Source organism: Oryzias latipes, chromosome 13 (genome assembly GCF_002234675.1).
Source record: "Oryzias latipes chromosome 13, ASM223467v1".
NCBI lineage: Eukaryota > Metazoa > Chordata > Actinopteri > Beloniformes > Adrianichthyidae > Oryzias > Oryzias latipes.
Genome location: NC_019871.2, coordinates 17,435,952 through 17,447,946, shown reverse-complemented (window position 1 = coordinate 17,447,946; position 11,995 = coordinate 17,435,952).

Genomic DNA, 11,995 nt, shown 5'->3' with positions numbered 1-11,995 from the left:
AGTATGCGTGTGAGCACTATCTGTTTTGTGTACACGTCGACAGATGGACATTTTTGCAACTAGCAGGTGTGTTTGACACTTGGGTGTGTGTGTGGACAGGCTCCGCCCTTTTTGTACTGCATTTGAGCCTTACCATGGTGATTAACAACCAGTAAACTTGTTGCTCTATGCTGCTTCATGGTCTTACCCCCCTTCCCCTCCTACTATCACCCTCCTTCCCCCCCTCTTTCTAACGTCCCTCTCTCTTCTTCCCCTCTTTCCTTTTCCGTCCGGTCCAACACCAAAGATCTTCAAACATGTTTGAAATTAATAAAGTTTGGCCTCAATTACAAAAGGGGTTTATTCAGACATACCTTTGGTTTGTCTGAAGATTAATAACCCCTCTTGTTAAAGTAAAATATGTCCAACACAAGAGGCCCTCAGCTCTCATCTGTTTGCCCAGCTGTTGGACAGGACAAGGTAGAAAAAAAAAAAAAAAAAAAAAAAAAAAAAAAGAAGCACACATGCTCATTCTACAACAGAAGTTTCCATCTCGTGAGGAAATACAACAAATTTACTGCGTTTTAATTATTATTTTCCATTGTATTCATTTTCATGACACAGTCAATCTACAACACCTATATAGGCTATATAGTTAGTTCATTAGTTAGATAGGTAACAGTTAGTTGTTACTGTTATTTGTTAATAAAGAATAGTACATTGTAATTGTATTTATTTCTGATGCATCCGCCCGGGGACACCGCGCCCCCTGGTGGTTCATCCCCGGGGTGATCAAAAATCCAACACTGTCACAGCTCTACCCGCGAGAGCATAAAAGTTTTTAATTTCTTAAAATAAAAATTGGTGTGTGTTTACTCATATCTAGGGAGAATTGGACTTGAAATATTGTATTGGGCAACTAAACATTAGGACTTAAACACCGTCCATATAACCTAACCTGACAGAATCAAATGTAAAAGAATGTATGCTAAAGTAACAGTCAAACAGATGTTTCTATGCAACTGTAATTGTCACTTCAAAAAGTTATAATAAATAAATAAACGAGTTATTTAACACTGAGGAGTAGTTACATTTATTTTTCATTACAGTTACATGTATAAGTTCTATCTGGCCCTTTGAGGACCGCCACTACGCTGATGTGGCCCTCTGTTAAAAAGAGTTTGACACCCCTGGTCTAGTGGGTCTAGATGACCCAACTCCCAATGAAAAAGTGCCTAGGATAGCACAAGGGTTAATGTAAGCAGCTCCTGGCTATTCATAGGTGCTCTTTGAGACTGTATTTTCTATTGTTTCAATTAGGTCCTCTGTTTTCTCACATCTTGTTCATGCTTTTTTAAGTTTATGTTCTATATGTTCTATTCATAAATATACTTAAAAAATGTGTTTACTTCTGCCTTATCTTCACCATATAAAGCCATCACTTTTCTAAACATAAAGTTTTGATTCCTTTATTTTTTTAAACACATTGATGTGTAGCAAATCCCACATTTTTTATTATTTTTTGAAGCTTTAGCTTTAGGGAAATGTGGCAGCCTTTGTTTTTCAAGGTAAAGGAAAAGACAAAATAGACATTTTGAAGTCCTGTGCTCAGATATCCTTGACAGAGAACAAAACATCTTGCTGGCGCACGGTTGAATGACAGAACCCCAACAGATTGACTTTTATTTCTGGCACCAACACATGTGCTGTCATTGACCTGCTGATAATCTCTCTGCTTCACCTGTGATCCAGGTCAGGAGTGCGTTCGTCTGAACTCTTGGCTTTTCAATCTCTATGTCCTTTTGTGCAAGCTTCAAACTTCAGATTGCATTACTCTTCGCAGGTTCTCTATTATGGTAAATTCGTTTGGATGGTCTTACAGCTACACAAAGCAGTTTATGAAATAAGTGGACAATCTATTGCAAACTTTGTTAAATATAGCACATACTCTCTTATGTAAAAAACGCAAAACCTTTTATAGGTTGAAAATGAGTTTTTCACCTACACAATTACCAGTTAATACAAATAAGGATTTTATATGAAATTGTCATGGCTACAGAACACTTTTCGAACCCAGATGCTGGAACCCAGAAGAAACACAGCGGGAGGCGAGCGTGGCAGGTAAGAGATTTAATTCGAGGAGCAGAGAGCAGAGCGTGAGCAGGACTGGATGTCGGTTCCAAACTGGAGACAGAGGTTAGCGGCGTCACTGGTGGATTTCTCCGTAGGCAGATGCTGGCGAAGGTTGGGATACTTGAGGTGGCAGAGGCTCGTGGTGGGACCGCAGGGGAGGACAGATTGGCGAGACCGGCTGGAGGCTGATTCAGGCGACCACTCGTGGTACTGGATTCCATCAGGGGCAACGGACTGGCGAAGACTGATGATCCTGTGGCTCCTTATGAAGGCGGATGAGGTGATGAGGTAAGTGGTCGCAGGTGTTGAGAATCAGCAGCCAAGCGGAGAGGAGAGGGGGAGGAGTCTGACAGCGGCACCATATCAGTACCCCCCCCTCAACGACCGCCTCCAGGCGGTCAAGGGCGGCGATCAGGGTGGGCACGGAAGAAATCCTCAATGAGCGAGGGGTCCAAAATAAACGAGCGGGGAATCCAGGAGCGCTCCTCCGGACCGTAGCCCACCCAGTCGACCAGGAACTGGAATCCACGACCCCTACGACGGACATCCAAAACCCGGCTGACGTCATAGGCCGGAGCGCCGTCGATGACCCGGGCGGGCGGTGGGGAAGTGGACGGCGGGCACAGAGGACTGTCCTGGACTGGCTTGATCTGGGAGATGTGAAACGACGGGTGGACCTTCAGGGCTTTGGGCAAACGAAGACGGACACAGGTAGGGTTGATGAGTTTGTCTATGACGTAAGGACCGATGAATCGGGGAACAGGTTTCTTGGAGGATGCCTGAATGGGGATATTGCGAGTAGAGAGCCAAACCCTCTGACCTGGTTGATAGTCGGGTCCCACCACCCTGCGACGGTTGGCGATCCGGCAGTTGCTCTCCTTGGTGCGGAGGAGAGCGGCCTTCGTCTGAGTCCAGACGCGTTGACAACGCTGGAGGTGATGGTGGACGGAAGGCACTGCCAGATCCAACTCCTGGGATGGAAACAGAGGTGTTGAGTACCCTAGGGCGGCCTCAAAAGGAGAGATCCCGGTGGCAGATGAAGGATGAGTGTTATGGGCGTACTCTATCCATACCAGGAAGGTGGACCAGTCCTTTTCATTCTGTGCCGCCAGACAGCGGAGAGCTGCCTCCAGCTCCTGGTTCGCTCTCTCCGCTTGGCCATTTGACTGGGGATGATAACCGGACGAGAGACTGACCGTGGCCCCCAAGGCCGAGCAGAAAGCCTTCCACACTTGTGACGTGAATTGGGGGCCACGGTCGGAGACAATGTCCATAGGGATGCCATGGTGGCGAAAAACGTGTTTGACCATCAGGTCAGCAGTTTCAGTGGCCGTGGGGAGTTGAGGAAGGGGAATGAAGTGAGCCATTTTCGAAAAACGATCAATAACAGTGAGGACAGTAGTGTTACCGTGTGACGGGGGGAGACCGGTGACGAAATCCATGGCAAGATGGGACCAGGGTCGATTGGGAGTGGGGAGAGGATGAAGCAGACCTGCCGGAGCTGAGGATGAAGATTTTGATCGGGCGCACGTGGAGCAGGCAGCGACATACTCCCGCACGTCCTTTTCCATGGCAGGCCAATGGAACCTTTTGCGGATAAGGTTCAGAGTCCGGTGAACCCCCCCATGGCAAGCCAAGCGGGAAGTATGCCCCCAGGTGATGACCTCGGACCGGAGATCAGCAGGGACGAACAAGGTACCCCTGGGGACAGGAGGGTGGTTACTATTGTCTCTCAGGGCTTGGAGTACCTTGTTTTCGATGTCCCACGTGAGGGCTCCGATGACGCAGGTGGAGGGAAGGATAGTGGCTGGGGCGCGTTCTGATGGGCTGTACTTTCGGGACAGGGCGTCAGGCTTGACATTTCGGGATCCGGGTCTGTAGGTGATTACAAAATTAAAGCGGTCAAAAAAGAGACACCAACGAGCTTGCCTGGAGTTGATCCGTTTGGCTGAGCGGAGATAGGCCAGGTTCTTGTGATCGGTCCAGACGATGAATGGCTGTTCTGCTCCCTCCAACCAGTGACGCCACTCCTCCAAAGCTAGCTTGATGGCAAGTAGTTCTCGGTTGCCGACATCGTAGTTCTGTTCTGCCGGTGATAATTTGCGGGAGAAGAAGGCACAAGGTTTCATTTTGCCTGTTGAGTCTTCCTTTTGGGAGAGGACGGCCCCCACACCGGTATCAGAAGCGTCGACCTCGACGATGAATTGGCGAGATGGGTCCGGTTGGATAAGGATGGGTGCGGAAACGAACAGTTCTTTCAATTTATCAAAGGCTTGTTGGGCTTCAGTGGACCAGACAAAGGGGTGAGAAGTAGAAGTAAGGCGCGTGAGGGGAGAAGCTATGCTGCTGTAATTACGGATAAAGCGCCTGTAAAAATTGTTGAAGTTTTTTCCGATTGTCTGGAGGAGCCCAGTTGGTGACGGCCTCTAACTTAGCAGGATCAGGTCGGATGCAACCGGCCTCAATGATATAGCCGAGAAACTGAACGGTTGAAACATGAAACTCGCATTTCTCAAATTTTACATAAAGCTGGTTTTCCAATAATCTCTCCAGCACGAGACGTACGTGGTGTTCATGTTGGGCCTGATCCTGAGAGTAGATGAGAATGTCATCTAGGTATACGAAGACGAACCGATTAAGGAAATCACGGAGTATGTCGTTAACTAACCTCTGGAAGACTGCAGGGGCGTTGGTGAGGCCAAAAGGCATGACCAAATATTCATAGTGGCCTAAGGGGGTTTTGAATGCGGTCTTCCATTCGTCGCCTTCTTTGATGCGAATCAAATGGTACGCATTGCGGAGGTCTAATTTAGTGAAGATTCGAGCTTGTTGAACGGAGTCAAAAACGGATGTGATTAGTGGCAGGGAGTATTTATCTTTGACTGTGATCTGATTAAGTTCGCGGTAATCGATACAAGGCCTGAGTGTCTTATCTTTTTTCTCCACGAAGAAAAATCCAGCCCCCACAGGGGAGGAGGAGGGTCGTATGTGCCCTAGCGAAAGCGCTTCCTGGATGTACTGTTCCATGGCGTTTCTTTCGGGGCCCGACAGGTTGAATAGCCGCCCCTTAGGTAAAGGAGCACCAGGAAGGAGGGTAATAGCGCAATCGTAAGGTCTATGCGGGGGAAGGGCGCTAGCCTTCGTTTTACTGAAAACCGCTTTTAAGTCGTGGTAACATGATGGAATGGAAGCAAGATCTACCGAGACGGGACTCTCGGTATCAATGGGACACACACGAGGAACCGCGGACAGTAAACAGTTAGCGAGGCAGTACGAACTCCATTGAGTGACAGATCCTTGAGCCCAGTTAAATTGGGGATTGTGTAACTTAAGCCAGGAGAACCCTAACACTATGGGAGTATGCGCGGACTGGGTGATGTAAAACTGAACTGATTCCCTATGGTTACCTGACGTGACGAGTAGAATGGGCTTGGTACGGTGGGTGATACGAGACAGGTGTTGTCCCCCGAGGCCAGAAGCTTCAATGGGGGTTTCTAGGGGCTCTGTGGGGATAGACAAGTGGTTAACTACATGAAAGTCAATAAGGCTCTGTTCCGCCCCAGAATCTACGAGGGCCCGAAGATCATGAACTTGGAGATCGAGGCATAACTTGACAGGTAAATACATAAATTCTTTACCAGAATTTGTGGCAGATAACTCCCCTCGCGGCCTGTCGTCTAGCGAGGGGCTTGGGAGTTTAAACGTACTGGGCACCCCGAGACTAAATGGCCTTTAGCCCCACAGTAGAAACAAGAACCAGCTTCGCGTCTTTTGCGCCGCTCCTCTTCTGATAGACTTGAGTGACCGATCTGCATGGGTTCATCCATAGTCTTGGAGGGGACAGGACATTCAGCATACGGGCCTGGATCGATCGGTGGAGCGTGGACTGACTTAGTCGGATGACGTGGAGGCGGATGATTCCGTTCTTTTTGGCGTTCACGTATCCTAACGTCTGACCTGAGAGCGGCGGAAACTAACTCCTCAAAGGATCGTGCTTCCGGTTGATAACAAAGGTGGTCTTTAATTTGTTCATTTAAGGACTGGTAAAAAACACCTTTGAGGGCCAAATCGGGCCAGCCAGCTTCAACCGCTAGAATGCGGAAATCGATGACGTGATCGCTAACAGGACGGTTCCGCTGTTTGAGGGCAAGCAGCCGCCGGGTCGCCTCTTCCTGTTTACGAGGTTGATCGAATATCAGGCGGAATTCGCCGAGGAATCGCTCATAAGACAGGTGAGAGATGGGATTGGCAGAGAGAAAGACTTGGGCCCACTGGAGAGCTTTGCTTCGTAGAGAATTGACAATGAGTGTGATCTTACTGTGGTCGGTTTGATAGAATCGGGGAGCTTGTTGACATATTAACTGGCACTGCAGCAAAAATCCTCCGTAGGCTTCCACATCCCCGAAGAAAGGTACTGGTTGGAGTCGGATATTTTCGGCAGACGGACAGGAAACGGAAATAGGGTTGTTGCCGGAAGATGTTAGGCATGAACCTGGGGAAACATTAGCATGGAGGTGTGTTAGCTTAGTAATGCTTTGTGTGTTCCTTTTTACCCGTGTAAGCAAATCCTCTTGAACGGTCGTGATCCGAGTTATGGTACTGTAGAGGAGTTCCAAGAAGGTTCCTTGTTGGGAAACGGCTAATCTGAGTCCTTCTGGGTCAGCTGGGTCGGGGTTATGGCCAGTCCGTTCTGTCATGGCTACAGAACACTTTTCGAACCCAGATGCTGGAACCCAGAAGAAACACAGCGGGAGGCGAGCGTGGCAGGTAAGAGATTTAATTCGAGGAGCAGAGAGCAGAGCGTGAGCAGGACTGGATGTCGGTTCCAAACTGGAGACAGAGGTTAGCGGCGTCACTGGTGGATTTCTCCGTAGGCAGATGCTGGCGAAGGTTGGGATACTTGAGGTGGCAGAGGCTCGTGGTGGGACCGCAGGGGAGGACAGATTGGCGAGACCGGCTGGAGGCTGATTCAGGCGACCACTCGTGGTACTGGATTCCATCAGGGGCAACGGACTGGCGAAGACTGATGATCCTGTGGCTCCTTATGAAGGCGGATGAGGTGATGAGGTAAGTGGTCGCAGGTGTTGAGAATCAGCAGCCAAGCGGAGAGGAGAGGGGGAGGAGTCTGACAGAGGCACCATATCAGAAATATTATAAATGCAGTTACTTTAGTTTGATCATTTAGATGCAGAGATAAGAACAAATCTCAGTAAAACTTGCCTTTCTAATGATTCTCTAGAGAATTTCTAAGCCCTCGTTTTCATGTGGTAATTAGTAAAAAGGGAAACTGTAGCAGTTTTCTGGTAAATTAAAGATGCCTTGCTTGGGATTTTTCCCGTGTTATTAGTACATGATGTTTGCATGTCTTTTGAGGCTGTAGGCTGAGGATTCATTTATTTTGACCTTCTATCACTGTCCCAGATTTATACGGTAGAGCTTTTTCGCACTACACCCCCAAAACTGCTGACAGATTTAAGGCTTAGCAGTGACAAGGACATCACATCTCTTAATCAGTCCACCAATTGCTCAGTTCCTAAAAGTGGCATAGTTTGAAGTTCAGGGACAAGGATACCAGCTCAGAGGGGTGCATTTTTATGCAGGTTGATGATTTCTTTTGTCTTTTGTGGTTGCTGTCTTAGGCAAAAAAAAAAAATCCTACTTACGAACATTACATATGCTGTCAGTATTAAACAACAGGTATAATAGAAATCTGGGGGTGGACTTTAAAAAAAAGTGTCCCTTTCTGCATTTTCTATTACTTTTTCTCCCTTTGAAGTGTGCAGTTACACTCTATCATCCTCAGCCTCAATCCAGAGATATTAAAAAGTGCCTTTTGCTAAGACAGCTTAAACATGCTGTGCAAATTGCAGCTCTCCCTTTCCAGTGACATTTACATTTTATCGCAGAAACATGCAGAGGAAAAAAAAACTGTAGTTTCAAAAGTAAATGATTTTAGAGAAACACGTGAGCTTCATGTTTCTGCACATTAGAGTGCATTGTAATGTAGCAGATGCAGAGACAAATCGTGTTTCCTAAAATTATGCAAGCCCATAAATCTGTTCTCCTATTTTCAAAAGCATAACGGTTGATTTATTAGAATCTATTCACGCAGAAAAGAAAGAGAATAAAAACAAGCAGGAAGGATGTAATTTTTTTTCTAAATAAGCTGCTGCTGAAAGCTCCTTTAAAAGATAAACTGGAAATGTGCAGAACTAACCACCTAAATGTGTGTTTTTGAATGGCTACAGTGAACCAGCAGAAAGCCTGATGAGTAAGACTGAATCCTAGATCACTGCCTCAAAAACTGGCATTGGCATAACAGAACAGCTGGCCTGAACCAGATGCTTGCAGGCTGCTTGGTGTCACTTTTTGTCAACTTGTTAAAACAGACATACTAAATCAGGTGCTGACATTTGTTGTTTCAGAAAAAGCGTTTCTGATGATTTTCTGCAAGCTCCCCAACTTACTTTATACTACTTACTATACCTTATATTTTCTTTGTGATATTCATGTCATAGTGCTTATTTAAAAGTGTAAAGAAAATAAAAGAATGTACTCACTCTAAAAAAAGGGAAACTTTCTTCTATCTTTGGTTTTATCACGTCTAGGAAAAACAAAAAGAAATACAAAAAATGAATGGTCTAACTGTTACTAAATGTTTAATGAAGGAGAATGGATGGATGGATGGATGGATGGATGGATGGATGGATGGATGGATGGATGGATGGATGGATGGATGGATGGATGGATGGAAATGAAGCTTCTAACACAGTGTTGAAGTTTAAGGGTGGAACCAATATCTGCAATAGATTAACATCATATGCTGCCCTATGCAACAAGCAGTGTTAATCCTTCATGGATGGGTTTTTATGCCCCTGGAGCCTCAACTTTAAATAGAGGCACCTAACAAAACCCAAAGCAACTTTGTCTCATGTCACAAGAAAAATCCCTGGGAAGCACTTGGAATTCCTTTGTTCGGAATGAGCAGTGTTTGCTGCTGCTGGCCTCGCCCACATCCAAAGCACAAATGAGAGAAGTACCATTTTCTGCCTCTTCTTCTTCATTAAACCAAGGTTTATTTGCCTCTTTGTTACAAATAACTGCAAATCTACATCAAGCTTGTTAAGACTCAATTTACCAAAAGTGCCTTTAGAATCAACCAGTACACCTTGCAAACTTGATGCAACTTTGAATACTCATGTTTCTGGATGAGAAGTAGAGCCTATATGATGAGCAACACATGATGTCACGTCTGATGTATGCTAACCTATAAGGAAGAAACGGTTATAATATCTAAAAACATGTGGAAACGTTTATTACGGGACTGTAACTTTGAATAGGACACATTTGGCATTGCAGAGTTCAATCCGCTACTATGTTAATAGCTTTTTTAATTTACTTAGATAAATTAAAAGTTAATGTTAACGTCATTGATTATTATACTTTTGTTACATTGTTTTTTTTTGTATACTTTTTATGTCATTGTTCTTATACTTGTTTGAGTGTTCTATTTTTATCCTTAAGTCTTTTATATGTTCTGTGTATTTTGTGGCAAATGGACCTTGAGTCTGTAATAAAGTTTATTATTATTATTTGTAAAATCAAATCTAGATGAATGAATCCTGAGTTGTTAAAATGTATCCCAGTGAGCTGTTATGAAAACAGCTCCTCAAAGATCTAATACTGTCACACGCAAGCTTCTGGTTTTACTTTTACTATAGGTTTTATCCAGAAACATATATAAAGAAATGCTGCAATGTTAAAAGATCAATAATTGACATGGATTAGAGCAAGCTCTGCACAACAGAAGCCCTAACCAGCCAGCATGGCACGTGAACACCTTGTTTCATTGCTATTCAATCCAGTCTAATCACAAGTGACTGAACATGTTTTCTATGTCAATGACACATGTAAACAGTTCAGTATATATTAATATATATTAAACTGAACTCCTGTTCTAAAAGCTTTACAACTTGCTTACACAGAAAAAAAAAGGGTTGGTGATTTTTAATTAATACGGTAGCTGTATTGCAGTGTGCCACACTTATTCTCTATGGGGACACATATATGCTTTCAGTCAGGGCTCTTAATTCATGGTAAGGAGGTTAAAAAAATAGAAAGAAATGGAAGAAAACTACAGAAGATTATTGCAACAGAGATTTTAGTCTGATGAAAGACACTATTTTTTTCATTTTTTTTTCAAATGTAAGTTTTTAGACTTTGACAGCAAATTCTACAACCCAATATTTCTATGCAGTCATAGCTTTGGTTCTGGAAATCAGTTTTGAAAACAGCTACAACACTTTATGGGGGGGGGGGGGGGGGGGGGGGGGCTGGAGAGAGGCAAAATACTTTAGAAGGGTGGCAAAATGAGAGCAACGAATTGCAAGGCCATTACAAATAAACAGATTAAAAAAATGTCAAACAGTTGCATTTACTTAATAAAAAAGCTTGTACTGCTGATCTTTTATACTTTCTTTACCCCCTTAAATAACCCCGTTGCTCCGCCCCTGTACACTCCTATAAGCTAAGTAGAATACATAAAAAAGATTAATTGCAACATATTTAAATGGTGTTTGAGTCTTTATTTGCTTTAAATTAGTCCTGTGTGTTTAAAGGCTTGACATCAAAGCTGAGTTTTATACTGAAGTGATTGCAAATCCCTCAACAGTAAAAGGTCCATCAGTCCATATTGTCTTACACCTGACAGTTTGGATTAAACATCTAATTCGCTAGCATTCAGGATGTAACTTCTGACAAAAATCCTGCTTTTTTTAGTTTTAGGTTTAAGAGTATACCTTCATCTGCTTTGAATCAAGATAATCTCTATTGGTATGAAGTCCTGTTTCCATAGAAATATGAAGGATTTTTTTTGTTGTTGAGGGGAACATTCAGTTTTAGTGTAAACTAAGCATCAAATCAGCAAAGGTTTTGTGGAAGACTCAGATCACACATGATTAAATACAAAACAATATTATTTAAAGGATCACAATTGTTGGGGAAAAGGGACTGTTGTTCTATTCATGTAAACAGTGAGTCCTCTGTGAATAGAAGAGAGATATTCACGTTAAAAGCTGTTACATACCGAGCCAGTCAACATTTGACATACGGGAGGGAAACAAAACATTTCTGGGCTTGCAGAGGCAGCAAGAAACATTCTAAATGCAGAGAAAAGACACGCAGATTATCTTTTTTAAGTCGTCATGTCTACAAGCTATAATGTGTCCTCTGTGCAATTGCCATATTAGCCCACGCACTACCAAATGACACACAAATTACCTGTGTTTGTGTGTTTTGTGTAACGCAGAATGTATCCCTGCAGCTAAATATCCAATGAAAAGTGGATTAGAACACAAACAAACAAAAATGTCAGCACTGGAGCCTCTAAGCACACATACGTGACGAGCCACCACAGCTCTGTTTAAAGAATTAGCAGAGAAGGCGAATTGCCTTTGTGGCTTCACAATCACAGATGTCAGCTCGGTAAATGTGTCTCTAGAATTCAATCTTTACTATAGTCCCATTGAAAACCTGGTAAATATCTACACACTAGAAGCTTGAATAACTGAGGCACAGTCCCCCAAGGAGTAAAAGTAATAATAAACAATCAGAAAGGTATTCCAGAGTCTTGTTTTGGGGCTGAGCAGATACAGATTTGTGATTTATCTTCTCACTGAGGTATGTTGCGTGTGCTGTTTATTTATTTGCTTGTTTGTTTATGAGGGGGTAAAAAATGCACATGGAACTACCTGCCCTAGTTTCATGAAACTTGGTGGAGAAGTGAAGGATGGGAGGACGGTAATTAAAGTTTAATGCTGATTTGGATCACTTTCCCTAAAAACTGTGAGGACAGGCGCTGGGCCTTCCCACTGCGCTTCTAATT